Source organism: Choloepus didactylus, chromosome 8 (assembly GCF_015220235.1).
Source record: "Choloepus didactylus isolate mChoDid1 chromosome 8, mChoDid1.pri, whole genome shotgun sequence".
NCBI lineage: Eukaryota > Metazoa > Chordata > Mammalia > Pilosa > Megalonychidae > Choloepus > Choloepus didactylus.
In genome coordinates, this window is record NC_051314.1 from 53,608,611 (window position 1) to 53,625,691 (window position 17,081).

Here is a 17,081-nt window from a genome sequence, read left to right on the forward strand (position 1 = left end):
TTCTCCAGTGAAAAGCCACTAATAATTATGATGATGGAATCAGCCATCTGTTCTATTGACTTGATAGAAAGTAATCATAAGATGTGCAGATTTTATCAAGTGTATCACCTCACATGTGTATTAGGATATTTATTTAATAAGACCCATTATTTATTTAATGAGAGCTGAACTGATCCTGGGGGAAACTGACCCATGTACTAGCACTGGAGGGACCCCTCTTATGAGGTTCATTCATGCATTCATTCACCTGCCACTGCCAGGCAACGTCAAAGCACTGAAACAACAGGTATGTCTCTGTTCTTATAGATTTTCATTCTAGAACATGGTTACAGTCAATAAGTCAAAGAAATACATAAACAGGATAATTTTATGTAGTGATAAGTTTAATGGAAGACACAGAAACCACTTGATATGACAGTTATTGGAATTAGTGCCAACTAGAGATTGGAGCAGAGGAGATTGAACAGTCTCTGAGCAGAAACAATTGGAGCCAAGGTCTAAATGAGAAGAAGGACCCAGCCAGATTTGAAAGGCAGAGTGTTCAAGATCTTAAATTGCATGCAATGGCCTAGAAATGAGATCTATAGGTTCAGTGACAGTTTTCATAGAATACACCATATTATATTCCAACAATATTATTCTATAAGTTGTTACCATACAGTTAAGCAGCTTACTCCTTTGTAAATAACCCATGGTAAATGAGTGGGAAATGGCATACGACTAATGATGAATTCTAGGCTATTTATTCATGTTGAGGGATAAATGAAAGACATATATCCAATGCCTACTAAATGCCAAGCACTGATAAGAGTTCTTTTATATTCTGCTCACTTTGAATAAATACATCTATTTTTCATTCAGCAAATTTGTATTGAGCTCCTCTATGTGCCAGGCACTGTACTCGGCATTAGATTCAATTTATTAACCCAACATTAACACTTAGGCTGGTTGAGAGAAGTAGCCAAATAAGCAATTGCTATACCACTTGATCAGTGCCATCAAGTGAGTAAATTGTACTATAGGTGCACATGGAGTTGCTCTTAAGCTACTTGGGGAGAGTTATCAAAAGAGGCTTCCTAGTTGAAGCGACATTTAAATGCAGCATTACTGAAGTGCAGGAAATAAGCCACATGGCTGGAGGCAGCCTAGGGAAGAAAAAGGGTTCTTCCAAGGCTGGAGCCATTAGAAAGTGAGGAAAACTGTCAAGAGATAAGACTGAGGATCAGCAGTGGCAAAATCACACAGAGCCCTGTATGCTGAGTTAAGGAATTTGGACTTTATATGGCGGCAACGGGGAACCACTGAAGAGCTTTAAGCATGGTAAATTATCAGATTTGTGGGTTTTTATAAAAATCTCTCTAGCTTCAATGTGGAGATTTCAAGGTGGTGAGGAAGAAAAGCAAGTTGAACACAAAGTGAACGTAATCCATTCAAGTAGTTTTCTGTGAATTGCATTGCTTTAAATGAGCTTAAACCTTACTTACAAACTTCAGTCACATTTTTAATACTCAGGTGGTGAATTTAATCACATAAGGTTACATTGTATTACTTCATATATTTTGAAATGTGAGTTTTTCACTGAGTCAGCATGGCCATATCACTTAGCTCAGGAAAACATGTCAATCCTTATGCTCCTCAAAACTGCCATTAACACGCATGGCATCAGATTGTTCTAGGTGGAATGAAATTAAATCACGACTCTCTGCAATGTATTCTAATCAGCTATTCCATTAACTGTTTTCAAATGGTAATCAACTCAGCTCAAAATGAACAGTTACATATTCAGCTTGCTCCATGAATTCTATGAATGCATTTACCAATACAAGTTATAATTATATTACTTTCAGAAGTCATTTACAGCAATTGAACAAACTAAGAAGATTTCTAAGATTCCTCTGTGACAGCGCAATTAAACAATATGAACTGCAGGACTCTACTTTGCATTCTAAAATTTAGTTATGATGTTATGTTTTCAAGAAGTGATATTTTCAGAACAAATATAGACACTCTTAAGTTAAAGTCTTTAAAAATTGAAATTATGGGCCACTATAGTTGTTTGAAACTGAATGTACCCCAGAAAATCATGTTCCTAAAGCCAACCCATTCCTGTGGATGTAAACCCATTGTACGTAGGATCTTTTGATGAGGCCACTTCAGTTACGGTGTAACCCACCTCATTCAAGATGAGACATAATTCTAATACAGAATTCCTTTATAAAAGGAATGAAGGGAGACAGAGAGAGAGAAAGAGAGAGAGGGAGGGGGAGAGAGAGAGAGAGAGAGAGAGAGAGAGAGAGAGAGAGAGAGAGAGAGAAAGCCACTGAAGCAAGAAGCTGAAATCAATGAAATCCAGAAGAGAAAGGAGAGACCAGCAGACACTGCCACGTGCCTTGCTGTGTGGCAGAGAAGCCAAGGATAACTGGCAACCGGACTTTGGAAAGAATCATTGCCTTGATGATGCTTTGATTTGGACATTTTCACAGCCTCAAACTGTAAGCTATAAATTCCCATTGTTTAAGCCAACACATTTCATGATATCTGCTTTAAGCAGCCCAGGAAACTAAAACAACCACCAAGTGAAATCATCAGATAATACAGTATATTTTGTTATTTGCCAAATTAAATACATCTCTGGCAAAGAGGAATTCTCTCTCTTTTAATGAGGAGGCAAGAGGGAATGTCTGTAGCAAAAACACTACTTGGGTAAAGGTAATCTATTTTTAGAGAGCTTACTATGTGAACTTTACATATTTTAAGTCCCTCTTCCTCTGTCAGAATATGTCACATTCAGGTAGTTAGCTCATTTATAAAAGGGGGTATGATGTTATTTTAATTATCTTTTGTTACATAACACACCATTCCAAATTTAGGACTTAAATTAAGAGAGAACATTTATTATCGCATGAATCTGTGGGTTGACCAGGGGGTTCTACTTCTATGGTGATGGCAGAGGCTCTGGGTTAGGTAGAAGTTTCACAGTGGCCTCACTCACAAGATAGGCTGTTGGCTGGGAGCTCAGTTGGGGATGCTGGCCAAGGGCCTTGATTCTGTTCCATGTAAGGCTTCTCTAAATACTTGCTTGGACTTCTTATCATAGCAATTGGGCTCCAAGAAAGAGCATTCTGAGAGTGAGCATTCCAAAAGTATCAACTCAATATACAAGCATTTATTATGGTAGGCAGAATAATAGCCCCTCAAAGATTCCCATGCTCTAATTCCAAGCCTGTGAATATGTTACCCTATATGGCAAAAAGGACTTTGAAGATATGCTTATGTTAAGTATCTTTAGATGGGAAGATTTCCTGGATTATCCAGGTGGGTCCAATATAATTACACGGGTGCTTATAAGAAGGAAAAAGGTGTGTCAGAGTCAAAGAAAGAGATTTAAAGATGTTATGCTGCTGACCTTGAAGATGGAGGAAGGGGGAAAGAGCCAAGGAACGCAGACAACCACTAGAAGCTGGAAAAGGCAAGGAAAAAGATTCTCTGTTATAGCTTCCAGAAGGAAAGCAGCTCTGTTGACGCCTTAATTCTAGTCTAGTGAGATGCTTGACCTATAGAACTCTAGGGTAATAAATCTGCGCTGTTTTAAGTCAGTGAATTTGTGGTGATTTGTTACAGCAGCAATAGGAAACAAATACACTTGTCAAGCATCTGTTTTATCACATTTGCTAATAACCTGTGGCTACAGCCCAGAGCCATTGGGCTGAATTCATGGAGGCATGGGTCAATGGGACATTCCCCACCCTAGGGGCAATCTAGTACAAGTATAATTTCCCTCAAAATATTTCCTGTGGACTAGTTTTCTGTTGCTACTGTAACTACTACAAATTTATTACAAACTACCACAAATTTAGTGGTTTAAAACAACACCATCCTATATCAAAGTTTCTATAGGACAGAAGCCTGACACAGGTCCGCTCAGGCTAAAGTCAAGGTGTCAACAGGGCTGAATTTAGTGCCTTCCAGTTGTAAGACTGAGGTACCCATTTCCTTCCTGACTGTCTACCAGGGACCATCAACAGCAACTAGAGGCTTCTCTCCAACATTCACACATAGCCCCCTAGATCTCAGAACCAGCAACAGTGTTTTGAATCCTTCTCACACACTGGGATCTCGCTCATTTTTCTTCTGCTGACTCTCTCTCTTCTGCCTTGAGCCTGTATAAGTTGTCTGCTTTTAAAGGTTCATGCAATTAGGTAGAGTTCACCCAGATAGTCTCCCTATTTTAAAGCCCATAGCCTTAATTACATCTTCAAAGCCCCTTTTGAAACGTAGTATAGCATATTCACAGGTTTCAGGGACCAGGGCATGGACATCTTTGGGGACCATTATTCTGTCCACCACAGTTCTCTAAACCCAGAGTCTTCATGCCAAGGAAAGGTTTGAAGTGCAACACCAATCTGCTCTGTGCCCTATGAATAAACCCCTATAAGCATGATTAGCACAAATAAACCCACCATGATTCTGCTGTGCACTGGCTCCATTAGCATTTCCAAGAGGCAATTTATTTGACGTTACTCCTCCAAAATTAGTCACACTTGGGTATTTTCATAACCCGCGCTACTTCATTATTAAAAGAGCAAGGTTGCTCAAGAGAGCAACAAAGCTGTTTTTGCAAAAGCCACATAAACTGCCTTCCTTGACAATGAAGGAGAACAATTCAAAATCAAATCAATTCAAAATGATCTCATGACATCATATGGTAGACTATGTACTTACAGTGACTGTAGCATCTCGACATCCCTCTTTACTCTTCAAAGCTTTTCAGACTATGTCAGTATTCTGCATCTACTAAAAACTTCTTCAGTGCCAAATGCAATGTAATTTAGGGTGACTGGGGTGAATTGTGATTATCCTATATTATAAATATGAGCTGTTTCTCTTACATATACATACATAGAGATTAAAATGCAAAGATAGGTAGAGGCAACATATACTTTTAAAAAGTTCCAAACACTTTATTGATTCATTTCAAAATATTAATTTTTAACATATTATATTATAGAGCCAAGGACAATCTTGAGACAACAAGGCCATAAAAATAAAATTAAGGAATGTTGTGAGATGTAAAGTTAGTCAGGAGACATATATACCAACATTTCTGTTAATCATTATTCAACTAGGAAAGAAACGTTATATGAATGAGCTGATGGAAGGAAAAGATACTTTCCACTTACTGAAACCTTCTTACCAGTGGTGCAAATGTAAATCCTGTTTCCCCAGGGAAAATTTCAGGGTGCCTCCTCTCCCACCACCAATGTCGGAGACTGTTTGGGGAATATTAGGGCCTCCTGGGAAGAAAATAAGTTTGAAGCTTTTGTCCTAACTTTATAGAGCAAGGGGGAAGGGAGCCTCCTTCTGGTCAATTAAATAGGAGAGAATTTTTTCAGTGAAAGTTTTTCTTTGCGTATTTTATGGCTGAAATTGCAACCAGCTTCTCTTATTGAAGAAGAATCTGCCATATTAATACAAGAGGAGCAAATAAAAATAAAACAATCACTCTCTGCACTACCTCAGCAAGAAAGCACCCAAATATACATGCACTTCCAAGCAAAGGAAATTCTTCAGTTTCAATTACTAGATAATCATTTTACACAATGGTCAAATTCCAAAGAAAACACAGCCTACACATTGAATATATTCTCAAATTATGGGTAGAGTTAGAACAAAATCTGCAAACTGAATAACTTGAAAGTGAATTTTTAAATGACCTTTTAAAAGATATTTCTTATTTTAATGTAGACTAGATTTAAACTCCTAATATTAATATATAATAAGTATCATAAGTCCTTATTCATACATTTTATTTTAAAAATACATCAATTTGATTAATGGAGTCATTTTTCTGTCCAATCATTTTAAATCGAATTCCCAAAGTAAATTATGAGCTCATTGAGGCAATCATCCTGCCAAGAGAGTATCTGGCACATAGTAGGAAGCCAGTAAATATTGAAAATAATAAACATGTATTTTATCAAGGCATACATAGTACTGATTTTCAACCACAGGCAGACTTCTCAATTCAAATGTTAACAACAGTCCAGTTTGTGCCTCATCCTACACACCTGAGAGTCACTTTTCCTGCCATTAATTGAAATGTATTCTGGAGAATGAAGTTAAATAATAGTAATCAAGTTTACTATGAAAGTAAACCCATGCTATCACCAATATACTCTGAAACCACACAATAATGATTTTAGAGTCACTGCATTCCTTGTTACCTCAGTTTATGCTGATATTTAATTGTATGTCATAATGTAGAAATTAATCACTTATCAAGAAGAATCAGGGTGGGAGGGGCTCAGGTACCTCCTTTTGCACAGTGGCAGATATTGTATGGAGGCTTTCCCTGCACTAGACAAGGTGCTGGACTGTGGGTATAGAGAAGTGAAAAATATATGTTTGTTGTTCCTGTCCTCAAGAAGCTTACAGTGTGGTAGAGAAGAAGTTTGAACGCATAAATGCAAGAAAATATTATAAGTGCTGAGAAAGAAAGACTGAAAACACAAATGAGGATATTGTCAATTCAGAGACGGGAGAAAAGCTCAGAAAATTTGCCCCACTGTACCAAGCACATCCAATCCTTGCTGCCAAAGGCACCTGAATATCTCCACCTTCCTGTGAGATCTGTAGGAAATGTTAAAAAAAAATTAAATGCAGGAAAAGAAAGGTCCCAGGGCAACCTGAGACAGACTCATAATGGGACATCATTTGCAATAGGCTATTCCTCAACCACCATGGGTACTTTCAGACATCAGATAGCAGATGCCAGAATGTAACTTCCTATTGGATGCCACACATGTGCACATGTGCACATACACACATATGCACACACATACACGTGGTACATGTGTGCACATATATAAATAGGACACAGGTGATGCACATGTACACACATATACACAGGATACGCACGTGTACACACATATACACGGGATACGCATCATACACACACGCATGCATATATACAAGATACACATGATAGATTGCTTTATACTGTAGATATTTTTTCATTTTGGTTTTCATTCACCAGTCTCAGGAATAGTCAAGGGCTTGGGACCTTCACTCACCAGTACCAAAGCCACCTCCCCACCCAGCCAGTTCTCCAAAAAGATTCACAGGTCTTATGCAAATAAAACTCCTGGAGGTACATTCTAAAATACAAAGCTCAAAGGGCCAATGAACTTATTCTTTCCCCCTTCACCACTGTTTCTGTCCAGTTGAGCACAGAAGTCACTATTATGACACCAGGATTTTGAGAAGACAAAAAGGTTTGTTGCATAGTCAACCAGCATGGAGACTGAAAGCAAGCCTCAGATCAGTGTCCCCAAGTAAAATGGGAGCTGGGGTTTTATACCATCTGGGAAAGCAAGCTTAAGGGAATGGCTTAGGATGGGGTGAGATGATGTGGAATAGGAGGTGGGCTAAAGTGGTGCATGCTCAGTTCCAAATCATGCTACTTCATGCATAGCATGTTCAAAAATGGTGCCTTAGCATGATCGGTGGGAGTGATTTTTACTATTACAATTAGGCAGAGTTGACATTAGGTCAGGGCTTCTCCTGATTGCGTATGCCCCAGTGACTCGAACTGTCTAGAACCAACCTTAGCAGGTGCTGCAAAACAAAATGAAACAGTAACTTTTCTTGCGGCAAAGCAAGCTGCTTCAGAATTAACATGGAGAGGTGGGAACCCAAACAAAATAATTCAAAACTTTTTCAAACCATTAAGGGAGGGGCTGCTTCAGTGGAAAGGGGGTTGGTAAGTGATGGTTTCACCACCACCTCCCTGCCTGTCACCCCCAGTCAGCTATGACCTTTGCCACTTGGGCACGTCATCTCCCAGCAAGGATGATATCTCCTACATCTTTCTTGGTATCCTCCAGAGCTCCTGCCATAGTCCTCACAGGCAGCTCAGTAAATGATTGATGATTATGATGATAATGACAACAAACACAAAATCTCTCCAAAGGTGACCCAAATGTTAAAGGCTCAATATTTTACTACGTGTTAGAAGTTCTTTAAAAAATCTGGTTGGGGGGGTGGGGGGCATAATAGTAGTATGAGATATGTTCTATGTATTTTATTTTCTCATTTTCTCTTCCCTACAATATCAAGGTAACAGAGGGTTGAGTGACATGTATTCTTTATTTGTGCTGTTGGAGAAGAAATACAGAGGCTCCCATTGTGCCAAATAAGGCATCTTGCCTGCTTAACATAAGTCACCATATGGAATAGATTCTACCTGAAGTATGCCTGGATGGTGTCCAAGTCACTGTGAGACCTGATGTCCAATTTATTCAGGATACTGACTTACCAGGTAATGTCCCAAGGCATTGCCACAGATGCCAGGCCTGTGCTTGTAGAATCAGGAATCTGCGTCCAGAAACCAGAGGGAAATCTTTGATCTCACTGAGAGGGCTACAGTTCTGTTGTTTCCACTCCATTCTGGATCCATAAAGCCCAGATTTGTTGCAAGCATATTTATTTGGAAAAGTCTGAATGGACAAAGTGCTCCTTTGCTTCAAGAAAAACCAAAGAACAATCGCAACAATTTATGGGAGGTTTTATTTGACTACTGGGTCAGTGGTTTAATTTTGCATATGTTCTCATAAATGTAACCAGCAGTGTTTTATGAGAGGATCATCTTGTAAACTAAAAGTGCTGGCAGAGGAAAATCAGTTTGCTGCACCCAAGGCATTAGGGAAATTGGCAGCCGTGAAATACACCTTCTAATACTTTCCTCTCCAGCCTTTCCGCTAACCACTAGAGGGGCCATACCTTTGCTCAAACACTCTCTTCTCAAGTGGATGCTCTTCTGTCAACCAGTTACCTCCCGGGTAAATTTCAATGTCAAGGAGGAGAAACTGGAAGTAACAACAGCACTTATCCCAGTGCTATTTTGTTAAAGAAAAACATTATCTGATTTAGTAATCTGTCTCTCACGGCTTATGTACTCCAAACAATGGCAAATTAATGAAAAACCAATTGAATAGAGAAATTCTTTGTTTTGTGTGTGCATTTGCGTGTGTGTTTGCACGCATTCACATGTTTTGTTTTCTATGGCCAAGACCCACGTGGAAAAGTGTGCTTTTGGGAACTTTACAGCCTCATGCATTGACCTCAACCCTATTAGGGAACGGAAATCCAACAGTGCAGACAAACAATATGAAGTTGCTTCACTTATGATGCAAGTTGGTGTTGTAATTAAATTGCCTCAAGACAGCCTCTTTATTTTTGTGAGCAGCCCTGAACAGTGGTGTTCCCTAATGTGATTAGCCAAGCATTATGAGAGAACGTAATGGCTGCAGCTACCCCTTCTGATTAAGACTACCAGATACGGACACTGTGCCAGGTGTATTAACTCTAACCCTTCTCCCATACTGCTAAATCTTGCAAGACAGATATTCTTATCCCCGTTTTACAGAGAAGAAAACTGAATCTCAGATAAGTCAGAAAGTGGAAAAACTGATATGCGAACTTTTATTAGCCTAATTCCAAAGTCAAGCTTTTCCCACTGTACACACAGCCACTGCCTTTACAGCAGCCATCCAGACTGATTTGCTAAGCAACCATGAGTTTCTGGGTAGTTAAAACTCTTGAGAGATGAATGCTATTTCTATGGCTTTTCAGCTAGCAGATGACAAAATAATCTACCCACTCTACTGAGCTAGGGCCAGAGAGCATGCCTTCCCCCACCTGAGACATCAAGAGGGAGGGCGAACAATAGAAATAAGGCTTCCCACAGCAACCTCTAAGAAACTTCTGATCCCCATCATTCATTCATTCAACAAATGTTGGCTGAGGGACTATTCCATGCCAGGCACTGTGATGGGTGCTGGAGTTAAAATAACAAGTGAAAGACAATGCCTACCCTCAAGAAGCTCCTAATACTAGGGGAGACAGACTAGCAAAAAAGCAACTTCTATACAGAGCGATAAACAAAGAAGGAAGATATTTGCAAGCCCTTATATATTTTTTGTTTTGGGCTGCCCCAAGTCATTCCTTGTCTGACAACTGTGAGGAAAGGGGCAAGTTATTATAATAAGTCAATGCTTGTTTTTAAAAACATAAGTTTTTCAAAAAGGTAAGAGGAGAATACCTCATGTACTGTGATTAAAGAAATAATATTCCTAGTGGAATTCTTTCTGCCTAAAGTCAGAGGAGGAATAAAGAGCTTCACCCAAACCAAGTTGGAAGGAGAGGACAGAGGTATCATTCAAAGCAAGCGATACGAAAACTAAAGTGATGAGAGTGAGGTTAATAGTGATCAAAATATTTGGGTGGTTAGTTTGACTACTGGCCAGAGTCTTGGTGTGGTCAACAGAATAGAAGTTTTCTGGTCAATTCACTCATTTTGTGAATATTTGACCAGTTGTGTGGGGATGAGGGGGAACGGGGCAGGTGTGGAACGGATGTCCTGTAGGACTATAATTTCCAACCATTTTTCCATCATGACATACACAAAGAATAATGGCCACCTCCAGCACATCCCCATGGGATCCAGTTAGGATGCAAGACAAAAGTGCAGAAATGTGAAAAACAATTGCCAAAAGAATGTATTTTGTCATCCAGTGAAAATTGACAGCAGAACTATGTGCCATGCACAGGTCTGGTAGTGGAGAAAGAGTGATGAATAAAGCAAACATGGTCCCTACATTCACAGAGCTTACATTCTGTTGCAGGAAACAGACAATAGCCAAATAAATTTATAATACCAGGTAGTATTCTGTGCTTTGAAGAAAAATAGAGGAGTATAAGGGGATATGGGGTGCTGATATAGACAGGAAAGTCACAGATTTCTCTGTGGGGGTGACATTTGAATTGTGAGCTGAATGAAGTGAGGAACCAGCCATAGGGTGTTTGGGAGAAGAGCTGTCAAGGCAGAGGGAACTGCCAGTAGAAAGGTTCTGAGATGGAAATGTGCTTCGCAAGCTCCAGGTACAGCAAGGAGAAGAGGGTGCCTGGAGCCCAGTGAGCATGGGGTAGGAAAAGAGGTTATGAGGCTAGAGAACAGTCTGGGTCCAGATAATGTAGAGCCTGCAGGAGTTTGATTCCAAATGTGATGGGAAGCCACTGGAGTTTGAGCACAGGAGTAATGATTGACTTAGGTTTTAAAAGGATCACTATAGCCATTGTGCTATAGGAAGACATAAAGAAACTCCAAGAGACATAAGGAAACTCCAAGAGACTTCTTAGGGAAGCCATGGCAACAGTTCAGGCAAAAGATATCAGAAGCTTAGACTGAGCTGGTAGCAGTACCAAAAATAAGAAGTGGTCCCATTTTGGATGTATTTTACAAATAGAGACAACAGGAATTTGCTTCTGGAGTGAATATAGAATATGAAAGAAAGGAAGGAGTCAGGGAGGACTTCAAGGTCTTAGGCTTGAGCAACTTCTGCATGGTGGTGCTACTTATTGAAAAGGAAGAGCCTGGAGGCAAAATCAATATTGCAGATTTGGACATATTAGGTTTGAGATGCCTATTATGTGGGCACATGATGGGGTAGCCAGATGTGGATTGTGGAGGAAAAGCCAGAGTGGGTCTATATATTTGGGAGTCGATCACATATGAGATATTTAAAGCCTTAGCTCTCGACAGAATAATTTATAAAGTGACCTGGATAGAATCACTGGAGAAAGTATAGGTGGAAAATAGAAGAGGGTCAGACACCAAATCCTGGAGTATTCCAAAATTTGACATCAGGAACAGCAAGAAGAGTTAGGAAAGGATGGGGAGTAAGGAGGAGGGGTCAGTGAAATAGGAAGAAAATTAGGAGAGTGTGATAGCCAAGATATCAAATGAAAAATTTGTTTCAAGAAGTGGGGTATGATCCATTGTGTTAAATACAATTGATGGTTTTCAAGGAGATGCAGACTGAGAATTGACACATGATTTGACAGCAATCAACTTCCAAGAGTTTATTAACGACTTAACAAGAGTGGTTTTGCTGACTTGCAGTGGTTTCTAGAGGGTGAAGGTAAACAAATAAAAACACATATAGAGAGGCGGGGCAAGATGGCAGACTGGTGAGCTGTAAGTTTTAGTTACTCCACCAGGAAAGTAGGTAAAAAGCCAGGAACTGCGTGGACTGGACACCACAGAGAAATCTGTCTTTGGGCATACTTCATACAACACTCATGAAAACATGGAACTGCTGAGATCAGCGAAATCTGTAAGTTTTTGCGGCCAGGGGACCCGCGCCCCTCCCTGCCAGGCTCAGTCCCGGGGGAGGAGGGGCTGTCAGCTCCGGGAAGGAGAAGGGAGAACTGCAGTGGCTGCTCTTATCGGAAACTCATTCTACTGATTCAAACTCCAACCATAGATAGACTGAGACCAGACACCAGAGACTCTGAGAGCAGCCAGCCCAGCAGAGAGGAGACAGGCATAGAAAAAAAACAACACGAAAAACTCCAAAATAAAAGCAGAGGATTTTTGGAGTTCTGGTGAACACAGAAAGGGGAAGGGCGGAGCTCAGGCCTTGAGGCGCATATGCAAATCCCGAAGAAAAGCTGATCTCTCTGCCCTGTGGACCTTTCCTTAATGGCCCTGGTTGCTTTGTCTATTAGCATTTCAATAACCCATTAGATCTCTGAGGAGGGCCGGTTTTTTTTTTTTTTTTTTTTTTTTTTTAAATCCTTTTTTCTTTTTCTAAAACAATTACTCTAAGAAGCCCAATACAGAAAGCTTCAAAGAACTGCAATTTGGGCAGGTCAAGTCAAGAGCAGAACTAAGAGAGCTCTGAGACAAAAAGCAATAATCCAGTGGCTGAGAAAATTCACTAAACAACACAACTTCCCAAGAAAAGGGGGGTGTCCACTCACAGCCACCATCCTGGTGGACAGGAAACACTCCTGCCCATCGCCAGCCCCATAGCCCAGAGCTGCCCCAGACAACCCAGTGTGACGGAAGTGCTTCAAATAACAGGCACACACCACAAAACTGGGCGTGGACATTAGCCTTCCCTGCAACCTCAGCTGATTGTCCCAGAGCTGGGAAGGTGGAGCAGTGTGAATTAACAAAGCCCCATTCAGCCATCATTTCAGCAGACTGGGAGCCTCCCTACACAGCCCAGCAGCCCAGAACTGCCCTGGGGGGACGGCACTCACCTGTGACATAGCACAGTCATCCCTCAACAGAGGACCCGGGGTGCACAGCCTGGAAGAGGGGCCCACTTGCAAGTCTCAGGAGCCATACGCCAATACCAAAGACTTGTGGGTCAGTGGCAGAGACAAACTGTGGCAGGACTGAACTGAAGGATTAGACTATTGCAGCAGCTTTAAAACTCTAGGATCATCAGGGAGATTTGATTGTTAGGGCCACCCCCCCTCCCCGACTGCCCAGAAACACGCCCCACATACAGGGCAGGCAACACCAACTACACACGCAAGCTTGGGACACCAATTGGGCCCCACAAGACTCACTCCCCCACTCACCAAAAAGGCTAAGCAGGGGAGAACTGGCTTGTGGAGAACAGGTGGCTCGTGGACGCCACCTGCTGGTTAGTTAGAGAAAGTGTACTCCACGAAGCTGTAGATCTGATAAATTAGACATAAGGACTTCAATAGGTCTACAAACCCTAAAAGAACCCTATCAAGTTCAGCAAATGCCACGAGGCCAAAAACAACAGAAAATTATAAAGCATATGAAAAAACCAGACGATATGGATAACCCAAGCCCAAGCACCCAAATCAAAAGACCAGAAGAGACACAGCACCTAGAGCAGCTACTCAAAGAACTAAAGATGAACAATGAGACCATAGTACGGGATATGAAGCAAATCAAGAAGACCCTAGAAGAGCATAAAGAAGACATTGCAAGACTAAATAAAAAAATGGATGATCTTATGGAAATTAAAGAAACTGTTGACCAAATTAAAAAGATTCTGGACACTCATAGTACAAGACTAGAGGAAGTTGAACAACGAATCAGTGACCTGGAAGATGACAGAATGGAAAATGAAAGCATAAAAGAAAGAATGGGGAAAAAAATTGAAAAAATCGAAATGGATCTCAGGGATATGATAGATAATATGAAACGTCCAAATATAAGACTCATTGGTGTCCCAAAAGGGGAAGAAAAGGGTAAAGGTCTAGGAAGAGTATTCAAAGAAATTGTTGGGGAAAACTTCCCAAATCTTCTAAACAACATAAATACACAAATCATAAATGCTCAGCGAACTCCAAATAGAATAAATCCAAAAAAACCCACTCCGAGACATATACTGATCACACTGTCAAACATAGAAGAGAAGGAGCAAGTTCTGAAAGCAGCAAGAGAAAAGCAATTCACCACATACAAAGGAAACAGCATAAGACTAAGTAGTGACTACTCAGCAGCCACCATGGAGGCGACAAGACAGTGGCACGATATATTTAAAATTCTGAGTGAGAGGAATTTCCAGCCAAGAATACTTTATCCAGCAAAGCTCTCCTTCAAATTTGAGGGAGAGCTTAAATTTTTCACAGACAAAGAAATGCTGAGAGAATTTGCTAACAAGAGACCTGCCCTACTGGAGATACTAAAGGGAGCCCTACAGACAGAGAAACAAAGACAGGACAGAGAGACTTGGAGAAAGGTTCAGTACTAAAGAGATTCGGTATGGGTACAATAAAGGATATTAATAGAGAGAGGGAAAAATATGGCAAACATAATCCAAAGGATAAGATGGCCGATTCAAGAAATGCCTTCACGGTTTTAACGTTGAATGTAAATGGATTAAACTCCCCAATTAAAAGATATAGATTCGCAGAATGGATCAAAAAAAATGAACCATCAATATGTTGCATACAAGAGACTCATCTTAGACACAGGGACACAAAGAAACTGAAAGTGAAAGGATGGAAAAAAATATTTCATGCAAGCTACAGCCAAAAGAAAGCAGGTGTAGCAATATTAATCTCAGATAAAATAGACTTCAAATGCAGGGATGTTTTGAGAGACAAAGAAGGCCACTACATACTAATAAAAGGGGCAATTCAGCAAGAAGAAATAACAATCGTAAATGTCTATGCACCCAATCAAGGTGCCACAAAATACATGAGAGAAACATTGGCAAAACTAAAGGAAGCAATTGATGCTTCCACAATAATTGTGGGAGACTTCAACACATCACTCTCTCCTATAGATAGATCAACCAGACAGAAGACCAATAAGGAAATTGAAAACCTAAACAATCTGATAAATGAATTAGATTTAACAGACATCTACAGGACATTACATCCCAAATCACCAGGATACACATACTTTTCTAGTGCTCACGGAACTTTCTCCAGAATAGATCATATGCTGGGACATAAAACAAGCCTCAATAAATTTAAAAAGATTGAAATTATTCAAAGCACATTCTCTGACCACAATGGAATACAATTAGAAGTCAATAACCATCAGAGACTTAGAAAATTCACAAATACCTGGAGGTTAAACAACACACTCCTAAACAATCAGTGGGTTAAAGAAGAAATAGCAAGAGAAATTGCTAAATATATAGAGACGAATGAAAATGAGAACACAACATACCAAAACCTATGGGATGCAGCAAAAGCAGTGCTAAGGGGGAAATTTATAGCACTAAATGCATATATTAAAAAGGAAGAAAGAGCCAAAATCAAAGAACTAATGGATCAACTGAAGAAGCTAGAAAATGAACAGCAAACCAATCCTAAACCAAGTAGAAGAAAAGAAATAACAAGGATTAAAGCAGAAATAAATGACATAGAGAACAAAAAAACAATAGAGAGGATAAATATCACCAAAAGTTGGTTCTTTGAGAAGATCAACAAGATTGACAAGCCCCTAGCTAGACTGACAAAATCAAAAAGAGAGAAGACCCATATAAACAAAATAATGAATGAAAAAGGTGACATAACTGCAGATCCTGAAGAAATTAAAAAAATTATAAGAGGATATTATGAACAACTGTATGGCAACAAACTGGATAATGTAGAAGAAATGGACAATTTCCTGGAAACATATGAACAACCTAGACTGACCAGAGAAGAAATAGAAGACCTCAACCAACCCATCACAAGCAAAGAGATCCAATCAGTCATCAAAAATCTTCCCACAAATAAATGCCCAGGGCCAGATGGCTTCACAGGGGAATTCTACCAAACTTTCCAGAAAGAACTGACACCAATCTTACTCAAACTCTTTCAAAACATTGACGAAAATGGAACACTACCTAACTCATTTTATGAAGCTAACATCAATCTAATACCAAAACCAGGCAAAGATGCTACAAAAAAGGAAAACTACCGGCCAATCTCCCTAATGAATATAGATGCAAAAATCCTCAACAAAATACTTGCAAATCGAATCCAAAGACACATTAAAAAAATCATACACCATGACCAAGTGGGGTTCATTCCAGGCATGCAAGGATGGTTCAACATAAGAAAAACAATCAATGTATTACAACACATTAAAAACTCGAAAGGGAAAAATCAATTGATCATCTCAATAGATGCTGAAAAAGCATCTGACAAAATCCAACATCCCTTTTTGATAAAAACACTTCAAAAGGTAGGAATTGAAGGAAACTTCCTCAACATGATAAAGAGCATATATGAAAAACCCACAGCCAGCATAGTACTCAATGGTGAGGGACTGAAAGCCTTCCCTCTAAGATCAGGAACAAGACAAGGATGCCCGCTGTCACCACTGTTATTCAACATTGTGCTGGAAGTGCTAGCCAGGGCAATCCGGCAAGACAAAGAAATAAAAGGCATCCAAATTGGAAAAGAAGAAGTAAAACTGTCATTGTTTGCAGATGATATGATCTTATATCTAGAAAACCCTGAGAAATCAACGATACACCTACTAGAGCTAATAAACAAATTTAGCAAAGTAGCGGGATACAAAATTAATGCACATAAGTCAGTAATGTTTCTATATGCTAGAAATGAACAAACGGAAGAGACACTCAAGAAAAAGATACCATTTTCAATAGCAACTAAAAAAATCAAGTACCTAGGAATCAACTTAACCAAAGATGTAAAAGACCTATACAAAGAAAACTACATAACTCTACTAAAAGAAATAGAAGGGGACCTTAAAAGATGGAAAAATATTCCATGTT